This window comes from Cupressus sempervirens, chromosome 2 (genome assembly GCF_028749045.1).
Source record: "Cupressus sempervirens isolate cs-2001-9-10 chromosome 2, ASM2874904v1, whole genome shotgun sequence".
NCBI lineage: Eukaryota > Viridiplantae > Streptophyta > Pinopsida > Cupressales > Cupressaceae > Cupressus > Cupressus sempervirens.
This window is the reverse complement of record NC_143119.1, coordinates 333,178,163-333,201,781: the sequence shown is the minus strand read 5'-3', so window position 1 is coordinate 333,201,781 and position 23,619 is coordinate 333,178,163. Positions and strand designations below refer to the sequence as shown.

Below are 23,619 nucleotides of genomic sequence, written 5' to 3'. Positions count from 1 at the left end.
GATGAAATAAATTTTGTGAAAATGAAATGTGTGGAAGAAGCATATCAATATGCCTTGAAGGATGAGGAGATCTTCACAAAGAAGAATGAACAAAGACAAAGAGGTAGAGGTGGTAGATTCTACAGAGGTAGAGGTAGATCTTATTGAGAAGGTGGTAGATCTAGCAATCCTGTGCAAGATAAGGGCACATCTAAATGGAAAAATGATGATAATGGAAAGAGTGAATGGAAAGGTGGTAATTCCTATTGAGGAGGTACTATTTCTTATCAAGGAAGAGGCAATTCATACTCTATAGGTGGTTTTCATGGTAATTGTTTTAGTTGTGGTAAAGAAAGGAATAGATCCTTTGAGTGTAGATCCTTTGGTGACAATGAACAAGCTAACATAAATTCTATGATTCAAGGAAACCTTAAGGGTTCATCAAGTGGACCTAAGGCTAGAGAAAATCTAATGGTGAAAAGAACTTTGTGTAGTAAGGGAATTGATGAGGAACTTTTCCTAAGGAGAAGTCTTTTCAAGACTAGATGTAAGATGGCTAGAAAATGTTGCAAAGTGATCATTAACAGTGGAAGTTCAACAAATTTGGCATTAGAGGAGCTAGTTACAAAGTTTTAGTTGCAAAGATGGAAGAATCCTAAACCCTATCATGTTTCATGGATCAAGGATGAGCATAAGAAATTGGTAAGTGAAAAATGTGTTGTGAAGTTCAAGATTGGAAATTACTTTGATGTGTTGTTATGCCTATGGATTGTTGACATGTTCTATTGGGTAGACCTTGGAAATATGATAGATATGGTATACATGATGGAAGATTGAATCAATATACCCTTTGGGTCATTAATGGGAGAAAAAAAGTATTTTTTCCTTTGACTGGAAGTCTAGATGAGGTTAATTGTACTATTATTCGACTTTGTGTGGTCAATGGGAAAAAAATTGAAAAGAAAATGAAGAAAAATTAAATTTGTGTTTCCATATTTCCTAGAAGACCAAGTTGTGCTAGTAGTAACTAAGTGATAGAAAATAGTCATAAACGAGTGATAGAGGTTAGTAGTAATTGAGTAATAATAAAAGCTAGCAGTATTGACTAAGTACCAGTAGAAATTGAAAGGTTATTGAATGAGTATAGAAAAATTTCTTTAGAGGATATACCTAATGGTTTACCACCAGTAAGAAGTATAAGTCATTGTATGAACCTGAATCCTAGAGCTAGTTTACTGAACAAATCACCATATAGATTGAAACCTAAAGAGAATGGACAACTTAACAGGCAAGTGCATGAATTGTTGCAGAAAGGTTTGATTAGAGAAAGTTTGAGCCCATGTTTTGTACCTACTATATTAGCACCTAATAAGAATGGATAATGGAGAATGTGTATTGATTCTAGAGCTATTAACAAGATCATAGTGAAATATAGGTTTCCTATGCCAAGACTAGATGACATAATGAATTTTTTGAGTGGAGAAAATTATTTTACAAAGATTGATTTGAAGAGTGGTTATGATTAGATCAGAATTAGAGAAGGTGACAAATGGAGGATGACTTTCAAGAGAAAAGATGGTTTGTATGAATGGTTGGTAATGCCTTTGCATTTGACTAATGAACCTAGTAATTTTATGAGGTTGATGAATGAAGTTCTCAAGAGATTATTGGGTAAGTTTGTGATTGTTTATTTGGATGATATTCTAATATTCACAAAGACTAAGGAAAAACATTTTCATCATGTTCAATAAGTAATATAGAGATTAAAAGAGGAGAAGTTGATGATTCACTTGAAGAAGTGTTAATTTATGTAAGAGAATATTGTGTATTTGAGATTCATGATTTTAAATGATGGTTTGAGAATTTATCCTAAGAGGGTTTAAACAAAATTTGAATGGCTTACACTTGAGAATGTGGGTGAGGTAAGATCATTTCATGGTTTGGCTAGTTTCTATAGAAAGTTTATAAAGAATTTTAGTTCTATTTGTAATGCTATGACTGAGATAATGAGAGGAGATAAAAAGGATTTTAAGTGGACACATAGAGATGATAAGAGTTTTGAGACTTTGAAACAAAAGGTTGTTGAGTTACTTGTATTAGCTTTACCTGATTCAATAAAGTATTTCAAGTTGAATGTGATGCAAGCGGTAGTGCAATAGGAATTATGTTGAGTCAAGAAGGTAAATTTGTTTCTTTCTTTATTGAGAGGTTGAATGATTCTAAAAGGAATTATTCTATGTATGCTCAAGAGTTTTATGCTATTGTTCAAGTATTGAAGAAGTGGAGACATTATTTGATTCCTAAGGAGTTTGAGTTGTACACTAATCATAAAGCTTTACAGTATTTGGGAAGTCAACATAATGTTGATCTTAGATTGGTTTTGACTAATGAGTGTCTATAAACTTAAGTCATCTACTTATTTCATACTAAACAAGTAGCATATGATGAGCATAAAATATAAGATAGTGCATGCCAAGTAAATAGTGAGTGTTGATTCACTTAAATGTCGAGCATGTAGTATGTGCCAAGTGATTCAAGTGCAGAGCAAGAAGTGCATGCCAAGTCATTCAGATGTTTAGTGACAACATTGAAGTTATAATTAGTACTAAGCACTAGGGACTTGAGATGCCGAGTAATACAATTTTGACATAGTTATTTGTATTGGCACAAACTACTATGTAAACCATTTTTTAGCCAACTTAAGTATTGTTTTACAATCTTTGTTGATAAGGGTGAATCTTAATTATTAATCCCTATGCATTACATGTAACCAATCAGAAAAAAGGGAAGGTTTAAGAAGCAATATGGGTGACTCACTACCATTGATTTATACCTAACCTTAAATCACTGAGGTCTTCTTAAGGAAGATAAACCCTAAAATTTAAATATAGAAAAGGAATGATAAGGAGAATTGAAGAGAGTTTGCATGCACAAACATAACATTCATGGTGATTGAGGTTTATGAATTGAGTTACATTACAGAATTAGTTAGAATGAGAATAGAGGAAAGGAAATAGAGGATAGTAGAGGTACATCTGATTAGAAAGGATCAAGTACACATTAGTGTAGAAGTGATCTGACATCAAGCAACAAAGTGCTAACTAAAGGATCATTTCTAACATATTTTAATAGGTGAAATAGTTAAATCTCTTAATAGAATAGTCCTAACATTCTACTATAAATCCTTTAACAAGGTTCTTAATTCATTGTAAGCTAAAGTCCTCTTACTAGGCACACATTTAGTAGTGTTTTTTAAATCCTTTAATAGGGTAAGATCTAACAATCTTGTAAGCCTTTAATAGGGAAAACCTTTCATAGGGTAGATCATGTTTCATGGTCAAACATTATAACCTTCATTAGATACACTTTATTATTATAGTAGTGAATATTTGTGGGTGTCACCCCCACTCTAGTTTTATCTTCTCCTTGGAGGGTTTTAGGGTTACCAAATGTCTTGTGTCATACATGTGTTGAATATTTAATTTCATGCTATGAATGTATATGCTTAATTTGGTATTTCAAGATATATGCATAGACTGTGAGATGGATGTGTGGTGAATAGTTTTAGAGGTTGAAACTTTTAAGTGTTGATTCAACTACCCCCCCCTCTCTCCCTCTCAAATTTTACTTTCCTATTGTATTTCCAACAATTGGTATCAAATCATAGTGCTCTAAAAGAAATTTTTTTAAGCTTTAAGGAAAGATCTTGGAGATGGAAATCTACGAATTGGGAAAAACTACCAAGAACTAGATAATTAAAATACAACTTGCTTTACATCAGTTGAATGAAGAAAGAGATGAGTTAAAGAGATCATTGAAGAGAAGGAAGGATATTTCTATTCAAGAGAATGGAACACAATACCAAGAGATTGACACTATTGAATATTTGCAAATGGAAGCTCCAATGAATTTGATGTAATAGTTGTAGATTTGATGGAAAAGAATGGGACCCTAACTGAAGTGGTCAAAAATCTCAAAAGAGAACAAGAAGTCCAATCAATACTACTATGTGAGGTGACCAAGTAAAAGAAAAAAGCTAAAGAAGAAAAGTCATAATTAAAGATGACAAAAGGATTTTGACTAATAGACTAGAAGAAAAAACATCATAGATAACTAGGATTGCTAACATGCAATTGGAAACTTTGGGTCAAATGATGATTGCAAATCATGAACTAAAAGCAAAGGATATTGAGATCACAAAATTGATGTTACAAAATGAATAATTGAGAAATGATCTAAAAAGAGAAAAATAGTTTTTTGAAAGTTTCAACAAATGTATTAAAGCTATAAAGTACTTTGAACAATTGATGAGATCCCCTAGATCCAATAATTATACTTCTGTATTGGGTTACACTACTACTGAAGAAGGAGAATCATCCAAAAGTGGTGAAGAAAGAAGTAACAAAGGTAATAACTCCAAACCTACTTGTCATAATTATGGTAAGATAGGTCATACTACTAATGTTTGTAGAGGCAAGACTGCAAATTAGAATCCTAAGTAGAAGTTCATGGGTCATTGCCCTAAATGTAACAAACAAGGACATCAAGTAAATGAATGTAGAACCAAGACCATAAGCTCACAAAGATTTGAAGGATACTGCTATAACTATTAGAAGTATGGACATAGAGCATATGAGTTGCAGATCCAAGCCTAAATGGTCATCAAACAAGCAGACAAAGGTAAGGCATAATGGAAACTCTTATAATTGGGATTATAATACAAGGTATGGTTGTCATTACTATCAAGAATATGGACATGTTGCTGAAAATTACATAAGAAAACATTTCAAAAGTGACTACAATAGATGGTTGAGTCAAACCACATGTTTTAGCTATTTGAAGACTAGTCACATAAGCATAAATTGTCCAAAAATGTCAAAGGCACCAAACATTGAGTTCAAAAAAGGAAAAGAAAAGGAAAATTTTGAGAATATCAAAGATGAAATGAACAAGACAAGGAAGAGAAAGGACGATTGCAACACATCTAATGTAGAACAGATCACTTCACCCAATGGGTTAGGTGATCACACCTCCTCCAATTAAGTAATCAAGAGATAAGTAGGGCTGATATCTAAAAGCATATACTTTACATCAGTTCCAAGGATTTATTTCTAAAAAGATTACATATTCATGAAGAAAGATGCAAAGTGTTGTTAAGAATCAAGAAGAAATCTTTTAGTTTTGTTAGTTTTCATGTTGCTACTAAGCATGAAAAGTTTCACTATGGTTGCCAAGTGAAATATTAGTTGATGGCAAGCTATCATAATTGTTAGTTTTGACCAAGCTCATAATGATTTCCAAGTGGAAAGGAAACTTCATGGAATCGAAGTGAGTTGAAATCTTTATTAAAGCCAAGCTTACAACTATGTAAGCACTAAGCATTAATTCCAAGGTTTTGAGGTCTATATGATCAATTTCTACTCATTTGACATGATTTAAATTTGAAGGAGAGCACAAAGAGCTAAAGATGAACTAGAGAAATTATTTTGAGCTTTTGCAAATGAATTTAATAGTCACTCGACACCATCACTATAGATTCACAAAGGTATTTATCATGTGTTGAGCTATACAATTTGAATTTTTGCAAAACCTAGTTTTATGAAATGACATCTAGTTCTTTAGTAGCCAAGGTTGTAGAGAGAAATGAAGTTTTAAATGTGTAATTGATAATAAATGAGATTAAACAACCTAATTTTAGAGTTATTCTAGACATAGCTTATATACAAGTTCTATTTGATGCATTATCAATGATACCACCACAAGTCTTAATGATCCAAGATGTTAGATACTACTATGCATATAAGGTTGGAAGCATAGGAGACATAGAAATTAGGGAGACATATGGGAAATTGTGAAAATGGAGTGTTGAAGGAGGAATTCAAAATTGTTGAGAAGAAAGGGTTAGCCCGTGCCCTAGATTTGCCCAACATCCTCAAGACAGAATGGATAAAGATAATTTTGAGCAGGATACATGATAATTTTGTATGGTTAGAGAAGGGTTTGGTGAAAATAACCAAGAAAATTATGCATAGAGTTACAGGGTATCCAACCCTAGATCGGCCAAAGACATTGAGAAGTGAAGCAAAAGAGGTAATTGAAAGGAATACATGGGGTTGTATGGAATAAACGAGGGATGAAAATAGATACAATCATAGATCCCTTAATTGATTTTGTAGTGAGGATTATAGAACATACATTCTATCAATCCAGTAGGCTTAACATTGTTCCATGTATTGCAGTGGATGTGGGATACAAGATAGTGAAGAAAGATCATACTTATGATCTTTTTTATTTGCAATTGCAATAATTAATTGAGAATTTGGGAGCCATAAGGAAGACCAAAAGTGCACAATGAAAATTTGGATCTATTCTTGTATGTACAAAATACATGTCCTACTTTTGGCAAAGTTGCATGGAAGGTAAGCAGATCTACTATAGTTCAAATAGGTGAATTCATTGAACAACTAGGTGATAATTTTGAGTCAGTCATGACAAGCTACTTTGAAGACTTCAAGCAGACAATGAAGAAAAGACTAAGGATACCAATTTCACTAGTGGAGAAATATTTTGATGATGTTTTCTTCTTAGTTGACATTGACTATACATATTTCTAGGCAGAAGTTCCTAGAGTTAGATGGTTAATACCATTGGGATATGAAATCAACATTGATGAAGCCTCTATAAAAATAATAACATTACTTGTAGAAGAAGTGGACAAGGAGGCTAAAACTTTTGGGAACTATGATGTGGCTAAATTAAAAATCACAATGGACTTGAAGATTGCTTTAGTCATTAGGAAGAAGAATACAATGGTAAAGAAACTAAAAGAGAAATTTGGTAAAGGGGTAGAAGAAGAAGAAGAAGATGATGATGATGATGATGAAGAAGAAGAGAATGCACCTATCCAAGCACCACTTGGCATCACCCAAGGTCAAGGAGAGGACGAACAAGAAGAGGAAGTAGAAATTGTAGAAGGTACCAAGGGAGAAGAAGCTACTAAAGCACCTACAACTACTGAACAGAAGAAAAGAAAAACCAAAGCACCTGTAGTAAACAAACCAAAGAAGGTTGCAAATCCTACTCAACCTATAGTCCCTACAACTAGGGCTAGTACAAGGGCCATTGCACAAAAGGCTAAGGAAGTAGCCAAGCCAAAGGAGAAAAGAGCTAGTCAAGCTAGAAAGGGTAAAGAACCTCAGAAGAGACTGAGGAGAAAATATGTTTTTTTATACAACTTCAATCTTTACTTGTAGGTATTGGAAAATCTTGCCTCACATTTTGTAGTCTAGTTATGCACAACTCAAGATTTCACCCTTAACTTCTTCTGTTGACTACCTCATATTTAATAATGTGTTGATTCACTCAGTATCACTGACTTTGATACCATTTGATAAAAGAAGGCATACCTTCCCTCTAATAATTTACTAAACTCAAATGACACTAAAAAATAAAATAGAGACACTCTATTTTTATTCAATGTAAACATTATATAAATTAAATCATTCATTTTTAAGAACCTTCCAAACAATGGTAAATTGGGAGCCTCTTATTTGAGACATCTTGGATTCAAATCTACTCAAATTTAATAATAAAAATAATTAATCACAAAAAATAATAAAAATTAACCTTGACTTCGACCTGTTACCAATCAAATAAATAAATAAATCAGTCATTTATTTTATAAACATATTATAAGCATTAATAACTTTTAATAGCCTCTCTTAAAAACACCAATTCATATTTTTCTTTACAATTTCTTAAAAATTCCTTCTATATAATCTTTTGTTTTTCCAATTTTTTTAATTTAACACACATCTCTAAAACCACACACTCCTCCATGTCCTTGTTTTGTTTATTGATTGATCCTTGGCTTCTTTCCTAGTCTATGGATTGCATTAACCCCTTTAACAATCCTCTTAATCTCATTTGAGTTAATGGTTGTTCATTTGTTGTATGCATGTTTGTGACATTATAGTTTCATTCCCTTCCATTAGGGAAACCCATTTTTAAAATATTTTTTTAATTCTTCAATTAAGATATTTGGAATGGATATTGTTTGTGGTTCTTCTAGTATATCAGTCTTAATTATATATAATTTGCAATGAAACCACAATTATTTCATGTATTGTCATATCCTTGAGTAGAAGGTATATAGCTGATCCTATGTTTAAATTTGGTATATTTAGTGATTTTTTTTTTTGGAGATTAGGAATTTATACTTTACACCTTCCATTTCCTTGAAATTTCTAAAATATTGATAAAAACAAAACCATTTTTTGCATTAGTAGTACTCATTGCATTTTAGATATATATTTTTTCATTTTATTTTGACTCATGCATCCTGGCACAAGTTGAGAGGATCTTTTTTATTAATAAAATAGGGTTTAAAGGGGTCATAAAACCTTCTACAGAAAAGCTCTATAGATTAAATATTATAACCCAAAAAACTACAACCCACAAACAACAAAGCTAGCAACAAAAGGCTAGTAAATAAAAGACATCACAAAAAGGTTAGCAAACCAAAAATTCACAAAAAGAACCAAGGGGAAGTAGGGCATTAACCCATTATTTTCATCATTTATGCTTCTTATCCTATAGCACATATATCTTCTTAGTGATAACTTTCATTTGTTTGATCTCAAAGGAAGCCCAAATCATCATCTTCTTAGTAGTAGCCCTAGTCCTTCTACCCATTCCTTCCTTGTTGTCAACATTCGGTCCAACATCCTTGGTCACAAAAGAAAGGATTCTCCCCTAGGCTTTTGTCCATCTAAAATTACTCATAATCTTGATGTCTTTTTTGTGGCTTTGAGAATATTATAGCTCTATTCAGCTATACTCTAGAGGGTACTATCAATACCATAAAAAAAAAATTGGCTCCATCACCTAAGATTCTAGCCTATAGAATGTGATCAAGTACCAATGGGGGAATTTTCATTGTTGTCTCCATCCTACACCTTGTTGTCACCAACCTTCTCCTCAACCATGGACTTCATATCCTTTAGACCCAGTATCTAATGAAATATCAATTTGATTGATCTAAAGTTACCATGCAGGTTGTTTCTGGCATTGTTTAGCAGGTCCATGTCTTCCTCTTTACTATTATCACTAAGGATGACCAATAAAGGATCAATTAGAGTTTGAAGGTCTAACTTACTTGGATTCATTTCTTCAACCTTTAAGTTTATTATTTCTCTTACCATCCCCAACTTCATAGAGTCTAAGGACATGTTTTTCTAGGTAATTTTTCTTCCTTTGCCTTGTCACTGAGGCTCTTCTTTATAATTTTTTCAACAGATGGGTGGGGGGTGGTTATCTTTATCCTTAAAGGATAGAGAGCCACTATATTGGTTCTTAATGAGATCTAGGGTGATTAATCACCTTGGTCATCTTTAATGTCTACTTTCCCATTAGTTTTCTTCCTTAGCATTGCCTTAGAAGGCACATCCTCCTAGCCATTGTTATCTATAACATCCCCATACTCTTCATAATCATTAGAGGAAATGAACCCCTTATCTTATTTATTTTTCCTACATGATTTGGAATTCTAAGAAGGCTTTCCCTTCTTAGGAGTCTCCTTTCATTTTATCAAATCTACATCTTCATCTAACTCTATTGAGTCTTCCTCATACAACTCCTCTTTTGACTCTACCTTCTTCTTCAACTTTTTGGAGGCCTATCCACTTTTCCATGGTGATTTACTAGGGGTATTCTGAGTGAAATTATTACCCTTGCCTTTGGACTTCAGCCATAAATCCTCATCATCAAAATGTAGCCCTTCATTGTCTTTAGTATTAGAAAAACCTTGAGAATTCTCAGTATCTCTATCCATAGTTTCCTCCTTTCCCTTCAAGTAAAGAAATTTTTCTATTGAGTGGGCTTTAATATGCTCATAAATGAGAAACATGAGGCCATCATGTAAGGGAGGATTTTTTTATAGTTTTCTCCCTAATGCCCTTAATACTAGAATTTAAAGAAGATAATAGGTAAAAAGGAATAGAGACCTTGATATTATGTCTAAAATGATTCAACTAGACAAAGTGATGCAAGCAATTTCTAGAAAATCTCGTATCAAGAGTAGCATAATAGATAATAGTTTGCAAGACAAACCTCTAGAGTTTCTTAATACATTTTGGCTAAAAGTAGGTCTTACCTTCATCTTTCACAAGAGCCTCTCTTTCACTAGGTTCCTTAGGGAAATCATCAATAGCCATGTTAGAAAATTTATAGTCTTTGTAGAACTTCCTCACATCCATCAAAATTTTAGTGATAGTAGAGATGAGCTCCTCATTTGTGATGTAATTTCTCCCATCTAGGCTCAATGACCCATCATGCCATTTCTTCTAGAAAACATTGGTAAACTAAGGGTTTTGCCATGAAGTCTCACCATGAAGGTGGTGAGATGCTCGCTCTCCAAAATTTCCCAAAACCTTGTGCATTTTTCCATATTTCACAATTGGACACTTCTCTTCCTCTTCTTTGGCCTCCCATCTTAGTTCTATGATTCTTGAATTACAAAGAAAAGTTGCTAAAACTGACCAAAATAATGACCTCTAAAAAAATTAAGTGGTTCTCATAAGCACCCAGAAAGCATGCAGATTGACAAGATGATTATAACACTTTCCTTTTGTATAGGTTTCCTTATACTTTGAAATCAGTGATTCAATCTTTCTAGGTGTGTCCATCTTTATTCATAATTACTCCTACCCTATTATTGATTAAGTCATAATAAATGCAAGAAATGATAATCATGGGGAGGCTTTCATCACCCTACCAAGTCATGGTCCCTTGACACCTCATTACCTCATTGGAAATTGCATCAGCCACCACATTGGATTCATGATATACATGAGAAATATAGTAGACTTCCATGGAATTAAGAATATTTTTTGTTTCCATTATAATGTTTTCAATATTCCAAGGGCTTAGTTTTTCCTTTAAGACAATTGATAATATTCATTGAGTCTCCTTCTAACCAAAGATTGGAAATGCCTTGATTTTTGGCCAATTTAGCTATTTGGAGATTGATCATAGTGTCAACAACATGGTTGGTCTATGATCCCAATGGGAGAGCCATTGTTGTAATTCTTTGGTCATAATGGTTTCTTATCATTCCCTCACACCTAGCCAACCTTGGATTTCCCTTGGCTACCTCGTCAAAGTTATCTTTGTACCATCCTTCTAAAGGAAAACTCCATCTTCTTTCCAATCTAGCCTTTTCAGTAGAGTTATCATCGAGACTCCTCCTGTTATCTCCAGAAAGACTGAATTTCTCTATAATTACACTAATAATTCTAGAAAACACCACACATGGTGGAGCTTCCTTGTCTCTAAACATTCTAGTATTCATCTCCTTCTAGATACCCCATAATAGATGAGGCAAATAAAAATTCCAAAAAGGAGTGGAATCTTTGGAATTTAGAGTAGGAGGGTTCAACTAAGAAAAGAAATTAAGAATAGAATTAGAAAGGACCCATGAGATATTCATTTTAGTAAGAAGTTTAGCCCATATAGAGGTCACAAAGGAGCAATGTGTAAAAATATGGTTGACAATCTCTTCATTAGAACATCACAAAACACATCTATTAGGAAGAAGAAAGCCTCTCTTAAATAGATTATCCATAGTGAGAAACTTTTTGGAGAATAATCCAAAAGAAAATGTTAATCTTGGAAGTAAGGGAAAATATCTAGGCTCTTGCCAAAGGAGGAGGAAGAGAATAATTGGATAAATTATGGTAAGAAGAAGCCACTAAAAAATCCCCCAAGGATGATGCCTCCAAAATATGACTATCAAGCTTATTCAAAGGAAAAGGTGAATTCATCATAAAATCTAGGGGTTGGAGTTTAGGAACTCCTTGGATCACCCAAGTGCCATTTCTCCAATATTCAAAAATTATGCTTCCAAACCTATCCACACAAAATTCCTTTAGATTTTTTAATCTCCTCCTAATCTTCCAACAATCCATGTGGAAGTCAATAATCCTCCCAAAATTGGATAGAGTCTTTGTTCCCAAGTTTCCATCTTACTTTCAAAGATGCTATCTTCTTGGATTTCAAAAAATCGTTCCACATGAAAGACCCATTAGGAATGTCTTCAACCTTAAGAAATTCATGTATAGAAGAATGATTAGACCTGCATTTAGCAAAAAAGGGTCTACTCTATTCATCATTATTTCATAAAAGTCTCCACACTTGTTTGGCAAGGAAAGAAAAATTTAAAATTTTAAGCTTCCTCAATCCCAAGCCTCCATTTAAGCCTTAGGTAAAAAAACCTTGTCCCACGATATTAGTGGTAGTCTTTTCTTCTCTTAGAACCTAACCAAAGAAACCTTTTTTAATATTCTAAATAGCCTCTAAAAATTTAGAAGGTATCCGGAAAAGAATGAGAATGTAGGTGGGCAATTTCTATAGAGTTTCCTTGAGCTATTTTATCTTGCTTGCTTGAATTAGAGTTGGACCTTTCCATCCAACAAGTTTTCTATTAAATTTTTCCACCAAGGAATGCAATTTTTTTTATGAAGGCTTAAGACCAAAGGGTAGCCCCAAATAAGTAGAAGGAAAGTTCTCAATATTGCATCCCAAAATAGTTGTGATCCTCCTCTATTTGTCCTTAGCTATGTTGATAAACAATAATGAGCTTTTTCTCTAGTTGATTAGTTGGCTCATGGCCTTATAGTAGCAGGTAAGTAGTTCCTTGAGATTCTTATCTTCCTTGATGGTGGCAGGCCCTCCCAAAATAGTATCATAAACAAATTTATGATGGGGCAATTTATCAAAATTTGAAGATGATTTAGCCCCATCAAGTACATTGGAGTTAATGCTTGATAAGATAAGTCTACCTAAATATTCAACAACGATGATGACAAATATATGAGAGAGAGAGGCTCTCCTTTTCTTAGACCTCTAGGTGGTTTAAAGAAAGGACTAGAGGTGACATTCACCAAAAACAACCATAGAAACATAGGAAATTAATTGGGAAAAGATTCTACATGTCTTATTATTGAATCCAAAGGATTCCAAAACCTAAAGAAAAAAAGTACAATCCACCCTATAATAAACTTTGGAAAGATCCAATTTGAGCAATAATCCTTGTTTCTCTACAAAATCTAAGGAAAGAATGACTTCATGAACCATCATAATGGAATTCAAAAGTTGTTTGCCAGAAGTGAACCCAAATTGCTAAGGGGAGATTAATATTGGCAAGGTTTCTAACATTCTTAGAGTGAGAACTTTAGAAATAATCTTATAGAATGAATTGTAGAGGCTTATAGGTTAGAATTTTTTCATAGCCTCAACTCTAGGTACTTTAGGGATTAGGACTAGGAAAGCAACATTAAGCTCATTCAACAAGTTATTTTACCTAAAAAATTCTTGCAAAACCTTGATCACATCATGTTTGACACTATTCTAGAACGATTGAAAAAAAAACATGGGGAACCCATCTAGTCTAGGAGATTTATCACCATAAAAATAAAACACCACCTTTTCAACCTCATTCTAAAAAATAACCAAATAGATCTTCTTGTTGAGAGCTTCCCCAATAACAAGCTTGATATTTCCCAAAATCCTTTCCTAGTCAATAAAAGAAATAGTTGGATTAGCTAAAAGGAGCTCTTCAAAATATATCTTAGATTCTTGATTGATTTTGGCTTCATCTAAAAAATGTCTTGTCATTTTTAATAATTTTGGAGATTTTTTTGGTTTTATTGTGCTTGAGGTTAGTGAGATGAAAAAACCTAGTATTGTGATCACCCTCCCACAAATAGATAGATCTAGACCTTTGTCTCTAGAAAGTCTCTTCTTTTACAATAATATCATGGTAGGAAGAAAGTAGGGATTTTATTTCTCTAGATTCTTCATATCATATCCCTTATTCTAGATATAATTTTGTATTTGGGAGATTTCTTCCATGATAGGAGCCTTAGATTCAATTTTTTTTGTAAATTTAGATTTATTCCAGATGTCAATATTATTTTTAACATTCCTAAGGTTCTTATCCACTTTGAGCATAGATGTGACTTCCACATAAATAGATCGCCAATCATTGATCTTATCCTTGATGTTGGGGTGTCCCATCCACATTTTTTTGAATTTGAATGGGAAGTTCCTTTTCTCTATCTATTTTCTCCATCATTAAAATAATCAAAGAGTGATCTAAACCAATCCTTTCTAGGGCTGACAAAGAGAAAGAAAAATTGGAAAGCTAATCCATAGTAATGAGAGATCTATCCAATCTCACATGTATTCACTCCTTCCCCACTCTATGATTATACCAAGTGAAATCCCCTCCTTGAAGGTCTAGGTCCATAATGGAAAAATCATTAATAAGATTCATAAGTTCCATTCTACTATCATGATCAATATCTATACCACCTTTTTTCTCCTAGTTCTTCAGGGGGGTATTGAAGTCCCCCATTAGAATCCCTTTCCCCTATAACCCTCCAAGGAGATTCCTAATTTTATCCCAATACCATGATCTACCTCTTTTAGATTTCAAATCATAAACATTCAAAATGAACTAGGTGTCATTATCTCTGATATTATAAAACTTTCCCAAGAAGATATTATCACTAGAATAAATAATGTCACAATTGAAATTTTTTTTATTCCATAGAAATGAAAGCCCACCTAAAGCTCCCTTTGAGCTAGAACCATCAAAATTAAAATTTCCAACTCTAAAATATCCAGTCCATTCTTTGTCATTTTAGTCTCTTTAATTAGAACAATATTAGGTTTATAGCCCCTAATCATGTTCCTAACTACATCCTTCTTGTGTGACCCATTTAGGCCATGAATGTTCCATGATATGATCTTAATTTATTCTTGAAAGAAAATACTTCTTTGATGGTTAATTGAGTTTCATCTACAATATTATTACATGCTTCTTCTTCTCTAATAGTACTATCATTTTTTCTTCCTAGTGTTTAGGTTTTGCTCCCACATTTGGATGGCTTTTTCTTCTAGTTGTTGTAGATGAGAAAGGAGAAGGATATCTATTTCTTTTATTTTTCTTGTGACTAACCATCTTCCACCCTTCTTCATTAGACCTTTCCTTTGTAGCACAATGATAAAAAATAGCCTCCATGTTGTTGACCACTTGATCTTTATTCTCAAAAAAGATATTATCAAACTTTCCAAATATAGTGTAAGGTTGGGAGTCTTGTATGGTTATCCTTGGTGTAACACTTTGACTCTTCCTTATCCTAATTTTTTCATTCCATATGTGAAAGTGGTTGCATAGATTATGGAATTGTTGACAAATTTTGAAGGTCTTCCAAAAGAGATTTAGAAGATCCCCCTTCATTCAAATTCTTGTCCTAGATTTCTACCTAAACCTCATTCTCCATCCTAGGGATTTTCTTGTTTGGATCCCTCTATTCTTTCAAGGCCTCATCCAATTCTTTATTATCAAGATGCTTTCTCTTCTTAATCTCTATTGACTTATCTTTCCTTTCCCATTCCTTTTTCTGGGCCTTTCTTTCCTTTCCCTTGGGAATGAAAGTTGGACAAATTTTTGCTACATGACATGCCTTCTTGCAATGGAAGAAATAAAAATAAATACTTTTAAGATGCACCTTTTGAATATGTTTTCCCAATTTAGAATGGATTTCAATAATTTTGGGCATATCTCTATCTTGTTCTACTCCTACATAAATCCTAGTGTAGGTTAGTCTTTTGTGTGAAGTAGTAATGAGGTCAATAGAGATAAGTTCATAGAAAGAACTAGCTACCCCTTTAAAGACATCCTCATACTATAACTCTAGAGGGAGTTCAAGGAATCTAACTTGGGCTTTCAAAAAAAAAAAGGAGTCATTTAGATCAAGTTGGGGAGACCACTTTTGAAGAACTAGGGTGGCTCAACCAATGATCCAAGGACCTCCACAAAATATTTTGGAGAATTCTTCAGGATAGGCAAAGGAGAAGGATAGAAAACATTTTTCCATTTATGAAATTTCAACACTCCCCTTCAAGTCCCATTTATTTTTTCCAAAGGATCTCACTATGTCAATACTAGGTCTGGGTCTAATGAATTTACCCACTAGGGTCGAAGCCATAAGGGAAATATTGTGATCTATGAGCTCATCTAGCATGAAGATCACATCATTCCATTTCTACTTATTTGAAATGACCTTGATATCTAGGAAACTAGATTTTTTTATCAATTTAACAAAAAAAGTGTTGAACAAGGCTTGTTGCACACTCAATCATCTCAAGATCTAAGGGGGACCTTCTAATGGTTCCCTTTCTTGGGATTGAGATCCAGGCTCTCTTTTGACTCTCTATGGGTCACCATCCTTCTCTCCCTTAGACTATGCATGATGTTTGCTTCTAATTTCTCAATCTTTTTGAATTGTTCTATATTCCTTTGCAAATAAAAATATGCACATAGAGTTACATACCAATGGTTACATGCATAATCTTCATTCTCTTCAATGACTCCAAATTGAAGAATGAGTTTGAAAACTCATTCTCTTTTTTTTCTTTTGTTTGTGTGTTGTAGCTTGGGATGTTAATGTCTTGAACCAAAGCTCCCATTTCAATACAACTTGACAAAATAGAACAAAAAAATGAAGAAATTTAATTGATATATTTTTGGTTAGAGCATAACATGTGTTGGTTTAAAGAACAATTTTGACAGCTCAATGTCAAATACACTTAACCATTTTTCAATATACATGCCGAGCAAAGAGTAGGAGCCGAGTCATAGTCATGTGCTGAGCAATCCAGTTTTATCAAGTGTCAAGTGATATCAGTGTCGAGTGATATCAAGTGCCGAGTAATATCAAGTGCTGAGTAATATCAAGTGCCAAGTGATATCAAGTGCCGAGTGATACAGTTTTGTTTAGATGCTGAGCTATCTAGGAAACAACATGTGCCAAGCATCAGTAATGCTTCATGAGCCAGATAACTCAAAATATCAGCATAAGAGTTTGTAATTGCACAAACTATGATGTAAACCATTTTTGTAGCCGACATAAGGTAAATCTTGAAAGATCTAGAGATAAGAATGAATCTTTCATATTTCCTATGCAATTTGCATGTAGCCAATTGGAAAATTGGAAAGGCATGCAACCAATCAGCAAAAGGCAAGTATTGAGTAGGAAATTGAGATTCAATGTGGATCATAGATCCATATCTAACCCTAAGTCTTCGAAGTATTTTTAAGGAAGACAAAAGTATCACTATAAAAAGGATGGATGAAAGAAGGAGAGAACAATGTTAAGGGGAAAACATAGTGGAATTTAGTGAAAGGAGACATAGAGGGTAAGAGCAGGAATTCGATATTCAATTGATTAGAACAAAGCAAAGGAGACGAATAGAAATCAGATCTCAGAGGATCAAAATCAAAGAGAGCTAGAAAAAGTGCCTGCATTCAACAATCAAGGATTGCAAACTATTAGGTTTATAATACCTAATACTCTCTTACCATTGTATTAGAAAGAAAACCCTATGTAGATAGGTTGGCTTAATAGCTATTTGTAGATCCTTATCAAAAGTTGATTAAATCCTTTAACAGGGTGACACTTCATGTAAAGTGTTTGTAAATCCTTTAACCAGGTCACTATTGATACAGTGTAAAGCCTTTAATAGGGTAGACCATTAGGAGTGGTTGAAAAATATTGCTGTAGTAATTTTGTGGGTATCATCCCCACCCCAGTTTTACCTTCTTATTTTTGGAGGGTTTCTGGGTCACCAAATTCTAGTGTTATGTGTTGTTGATGCATGTATTAGTTTCATGTTTATTTGATGTGTTTACATGCATGCAATTTACTTTCAGTTAAAAGTTTTATTTGATAAAGTGTGATACTTCTGATTCACCACCCCCCCCCTCCCCCCCTCATAAGTATTCTTTCCATATTTGAATATTCCAACAAACATGTCTAATTGAGTGTATACATATATTATATGTATATACATGCAAACATATCATTATATTAAATATTCTTTATATAAAATTTTAGCAATATGATCATTATGTTGAATTATCTTTAGATGATATTAGATAACAAGATTCTCTATGAAACATTTCCTTGTATATAAGTGAATATAATATATAAAACTTGTACTTATTTTAATATCATGGAGATAATTCCTTTAAAAATCAATCTTTTTGATAAAATGAAACCAATATTTTCCTAAACATTCTTTTTAATCCCATTTTTTGGTCAAACATAATTATTTTTTATTTTTCATAAATTTCATGATTTCATTTTTTTTTAATCTTTAAATATAACTTTTCTTACTAATTATGACCAGTACTATTTATACCTCTATCATATACATTTCTTTTCTAAACGAGGTTCGTGGCTTTTCCTACATTATCTTTGAAGGTCATGAAATTTATTTAAGCTCTTTCAATTGATTTGGATTTTCCAAACATGATGTTTTGAAAGATCATAAAATTTTTACATTTTTATGCAAATTTTATTTTCATATCTTGAATGTTAATTAAATAATATTTTTATTTGATAGGTATATCTGATGTGGAGAAGATGAAACGATGTCATCTCTATCATTTCTTTATTAGAGGAGATCTTTGTAACTTTGACATTGGACCCAATTCTACTGAAGCTACCAAACTTTATCCAGAAATCAAATACAAAACCATGGATGCATATATGAAGCGTTATGTTTGAGTGCATATCTTAAACTAAATAATAGCTTGACCTATTCTATACCCAATAAGGTGTATGCATAAATCACACACAAGCATGTGTTCTTCCATATAATATTTTCTCAATAGGTTATTTTTAATGAAATTCGGTAAACTTGTTATCAATAATAATAATCATCTTTAAATAATTTAGCCAAGGTTTGTGACAAACTATTAATGTATTGTAAATATTTAGTCATTTTGCAATGATGTAGCTTTCACATGGATGTGATAGGATTTTGGTTGATTTTTAAAAATATAATTTATATTATCTTAATTTAGAAGAAAATCCTCTTTTATTTACATGATTTATATGTGATTTATTTTTTAAGATCTTATTTACATAGACACACATGTGTGCACATGTGCGCGCGCACACACACACACACACACATGTGCACATGCACATATAGGCGCACACACACGCACACACACACACACACAGACTCTCTCTCTCTCTCTCTCTCTCTCTCTCTCTCTCTCTCTCTCTCTCTCTCTCTCTCTCTCTCTCTCTCTCTCTCTCTCTCTCTCTCTCTCTCTCTCACACACACACACACACACACACACACATTCTTTGAATTTATATTATCACCCATGAGAAAATCACATACACCTATAAAACATATCATCTTGAGAAACTTTTGGCACATCACTAGGGATCCCTCATATGTAATCAATTTGTTGAACCCAAACATCATGCTTCGAAAAAAGATTGATTTGTAAAGGGAGATTCTTATTAAATACAAATTCATGTAATTTTGAGATATTATATCATCATCAAAAGCAATGAGTAACCATAGAGAAAGATATGGTTGTGCAAACATCTTTATCCTAATGTTCTATTAGTAGGCTAAGTATTGTAACCTCACACTTGAATATTTAAAAAAATACATTGTTTTTAGATCCAAAATTGTTTCTAATTTTGTGAAGAAAAATGTAATGCTCTAATAGATATTATCATAATGTTTTATTTTTCAAATTATTTAATTTAATTATTTAATTAGTGTGAGAAGTTACTAATAATCAATTGGTGATTATATTTTAGTTTTCCAACTCTCTAGGATTGTCTCTTTAAGCTTCTCTCTCTCTCTCTCTCTCTCTCTCTCTCTCTCTCTCTCTCTCTCTCTCTCTCTCTCTCTCTCTCTCTCTCTCTCTCTCTCACACACACACACACACACACACACACTCATTCACCCAAAAAAAAATGTATGTATGTGTACACACATTTTTTAATGATGAATGAATATGGTAAATTATTGTTTTTATCAATAAGATAGGGCAGAAATTTAATCAATTTTAATTTAATTTTATACTCATAGATTATAAGTAAATTTATAAATGTTTATTCCAATGTTTTGGTAGAATATGTTTCATTATAAATCATAGTGACAAAGGTGATATTGAATATTATTTTCAGAAAGATCCTACAACATAATGGTAAGTTGTGAGCCTCTCATATTGGATTTCTACGGGTTTGAGTCTACTCGAGGTTAATACATAATAATAATTAATATCCATAAATAAGAGTTATAATAAATAATAAATACTCTCTCTAGGTTTCAACCCATTACCTATACAAAAAAGGGAAACATTGAATTTTCTTTTCCATGTTAAGACCCTTATGTACTAGAACAATTCTATTATGAATATTTTTATAGTAGTAGTAAAATTTTGTTTAGCTACCATCCTATTGAGTAGATTTATTCTACACTATATTGTATTTTATATGTAACTCTTCATAAGGACCTTACATTTTGATGTTGATCATTATGTATCCATTATTGCTAAGGTATAATTTGTTGGAGTTTGCAACTTCGTAAACTAAAATAATAACTATTTTAGCTTCCAAAAATAGGGAAACAATGATACATTACTAGGAAATAATGAACTATATTGAGATGGAAAATAATCTATAGAAGCTCTACTTGTAAACGCATGATGGAGAAATAATTACTGACATGTAAAAAATGCTATATATATATAGGATTTCTACATTATTTAAACTTAAGAAAATAAATAAAATAAAATATCAGCTATGATTTCTAAATAATTTAAACTTAAATAAGTAACTATAATTAACTATATACTCTAACATGACCCATTAAGGGCAATTAAGAGATAAGATTACACAAGATGACTAGGATGTACACTTTTTCTTGGCTACTAGGTCATGTTGAGTACCCATGTACAATGTAAATGCAACTAGTATTTTACAAATAGATAAAGGAATAAAACTTCTTGAGATAAAACTCATCTTCACAAAAGAGATAATGCAAGAAATATGTGTGGATAAATGAATCAATTGCACTCCCTAGGAAGTACAAACATAATTTATGTGCAATAAAATATAGCCCTATAGGAAGGAAGAGAGGAAACAATATAGGTGCTCCATAATGAATAATTTCTTTTATAAATGGTGAACAATTGAACGAAAAATATACTCAAAGCCCTAAAAAGTACAAGTAAATGAATGATTCTCATTATAGATCCAAACTAGGAAGTAGAATACAACTGTGTACCATCTTGAATTGGAAGAAATCCAATTTAACGATGATTTAGTATCAGCCATTCAATCTAAAGATCACCATTCATTTGCACTTGTCCTTCTTTATTTATCCTTTCTTCTCCTTTCTCCTAGGTGGAATTGGGGTAAGACTTATTTGATCCTCTTTAAAGCTCCTATTTTCATGGCATAAAGCTCAAGGTAGGATATAACCACCTAAGTCGTCCCTTCCCTTCATCCAATCACTCAAAATCTCTTATTCACACTAAAATTATTGTATCTTAGATTATATACCTAATTTTTGGGATCTAGAAACTATTTTGGGATTCCAAAGGAATTTTGAGACTTTTGGCCCCTATTTTAGGTTCATTGCAATTGTCTTGTGTCTCGATTATTTTGGGGTGTTAACTTAAAAGTGGGTAGCCTACAGGAGTAAGTTATTCCAAGCCCTTTATAAAATCATCCATTTTCACCATTTTTCATATTAAAAACTCAAAAGATCAAGTAATTGCACTCAAACACTCAAGCATTCAAGCAATCTTCAAGAATTCAAGGTATTAAAGTAATCTCTTTGTTGAAGATCAAGGATTCATGCATTCGAGCCACTGAAGTATTTTATTCAAGATATCCATTCATAAATTCAAGATAATTTGGTGCATCTTCTAAATTCATCCTCTCAAGATCAACATTCATCTATATTCATTCTTATGGAAGATTTCAAGCACATAGAGTCATGAAGGTTTTGGTTTAACTTTGATTTCTTTTTGTAGGGTTTTGAAGTTTTCTTAAGGCTATTGCATCTACATAATTGATTACATTCAAAATTAAAGAACATATTCATAGATTTACATTGCTTCATGTTAGATATTTTAGTGCTAATTGCTATCATTCTATATCTATTTCAATTCAAGGTTAATTCCTAAACTAGAGCTTGACTAAGGAAAATCCCCCCAAAACAAAAACAGAAAACTCTTTTATTTTTTAGTTTTTAGATCTTATATTGGTGAGTTGGTTGCTGATTTGGATACCCATTTTTGGTTTTCCTTGAAACTAAAAAATTAGAATTAGTATTGTATATAGTTTTATAGGGCCAAAGTAGGTCGATCCTTAATTCAAATGTTATGCCCTTAATATTGGTGTATATAGGGTTATGAATAGTCAACTTGTGGCTATATTAATCCTTAATTAAGTCATGATATCATTATTATATTATTATTTAGGTAGGTAGGTCAGCCTAGGTGTTATGTAGGGTTCTGTCTATTCAACCTAAACATAATTAGGTATATATAGGAGGTTGTGAGTCTTATTTCAACATCATATTGTGAAGTGTGCTCTTATTGGGGATATATGGAGGTTTCCCCCTAGAAGTGGCCTATTACTCTTAGTTATTATCAAGTATTTATATAATATTTCATATTATTTCTTCTATTGTGCAAGTTATTTCATTGCAAGTGGTATCATAGCATGATCTTGGCACCATAGAGGCAAGATTTTTTTTCAACATTGGGGAAATTTTGGGAAGAGTGTAACTTTTAGATTTTAGCAAAATTTTCAAATATTTTTAAAGGGTTTTTGAAGACCATATTAAAGAAGCTTTAATCCAAAATTTTAAGGAATTGGAGAAAATTTGAGAAAATAATTGTAGAGCTTTATTCCTAGACAATTTATTAAGATATTCATATCTCTCACATCCTGTCGAATTGGAGGATAACTTGTATTGGGTTTTTGAATACATAGTAGAGAAGCCTAAATTTAAAAGCTTGGAATTTTTTTTTCAAAAAGAAAGATATTGCAAAATGAGGAAAATTCTCTCTCAATGCAGTAAATATGTTATTTTATGGGGGATTTTTTTCTAACTAAGGGTATCTTGGCTCTAGTACATTACATTAAAAAAATAAAAAATAAATATAAGAATTTGCATTTGATTTGTGTGAAATATTAGTTTCCATCATGAAGGGGCCTTCAACAAGAGGCAAAAAGAATGTTACCATACCAGGGAAATTCTTTGATCAAGATTGGGAAGCAACAGAGGATAGTAATCCCAATAAGGAACTTAGTAAGTTCAAGGAAGAGGTTAAGAGGGATATGTGTGACCTATATGGAGATATATTAGATATACAAAGCATGTTAAGCACCTATATGAATGAAACATGGAAGGAGCTCTCAAGAAATCAAGGTGAAACCTTCAAGTTGACTAATAATGACACAAAATTTATTAATCCTCCAGGATCTAGGAATTTTTTTCCAAAGGTGGATATGCACTAATTTGATGGCAAGGATCCTCTAACATGGATAAATCAAATGGAGAATTTTTTGAAGTACATAAAATCCCATATTTACAAAAGGTCATAATGGCTTCCTTATATCTAGAACCAGATCAATTCATTTGGTATCATTGGGTTTGTACTTATAGGAGGAAAAAGGGTCTCACTATATCATGGTCAATTTTTATAAAAGAACTCCAAGGACAATATAGCAATAG

General features: G+C 32.5%; 1 protein-coding gene across 1 annotated transcript in view; it reads left to right on the top strand.

Annotated features, from left to right (window-relative positions):
* LOC149572468 (bifunctional pinoresinol-lariciresinol reductase 3-like) overlaps window positions 1-18,841 on the top strand; it is a 136,851-nt gene extending 118,010 nt beyond the window's left edge. Inside the window, exon 5 of the mRNA XM_089811378.1 lies at window positions 18,454-18,841. The gene's annotated coding sequence lies outside the window, so the exon portion shown is untranslated. The remainder of the gene's footprint in view (window positions 1-18,453) is intronic.
* The last annotated feature ends 4,778 nt before the right edge of the window (window positions 18,842-23,619 follow it).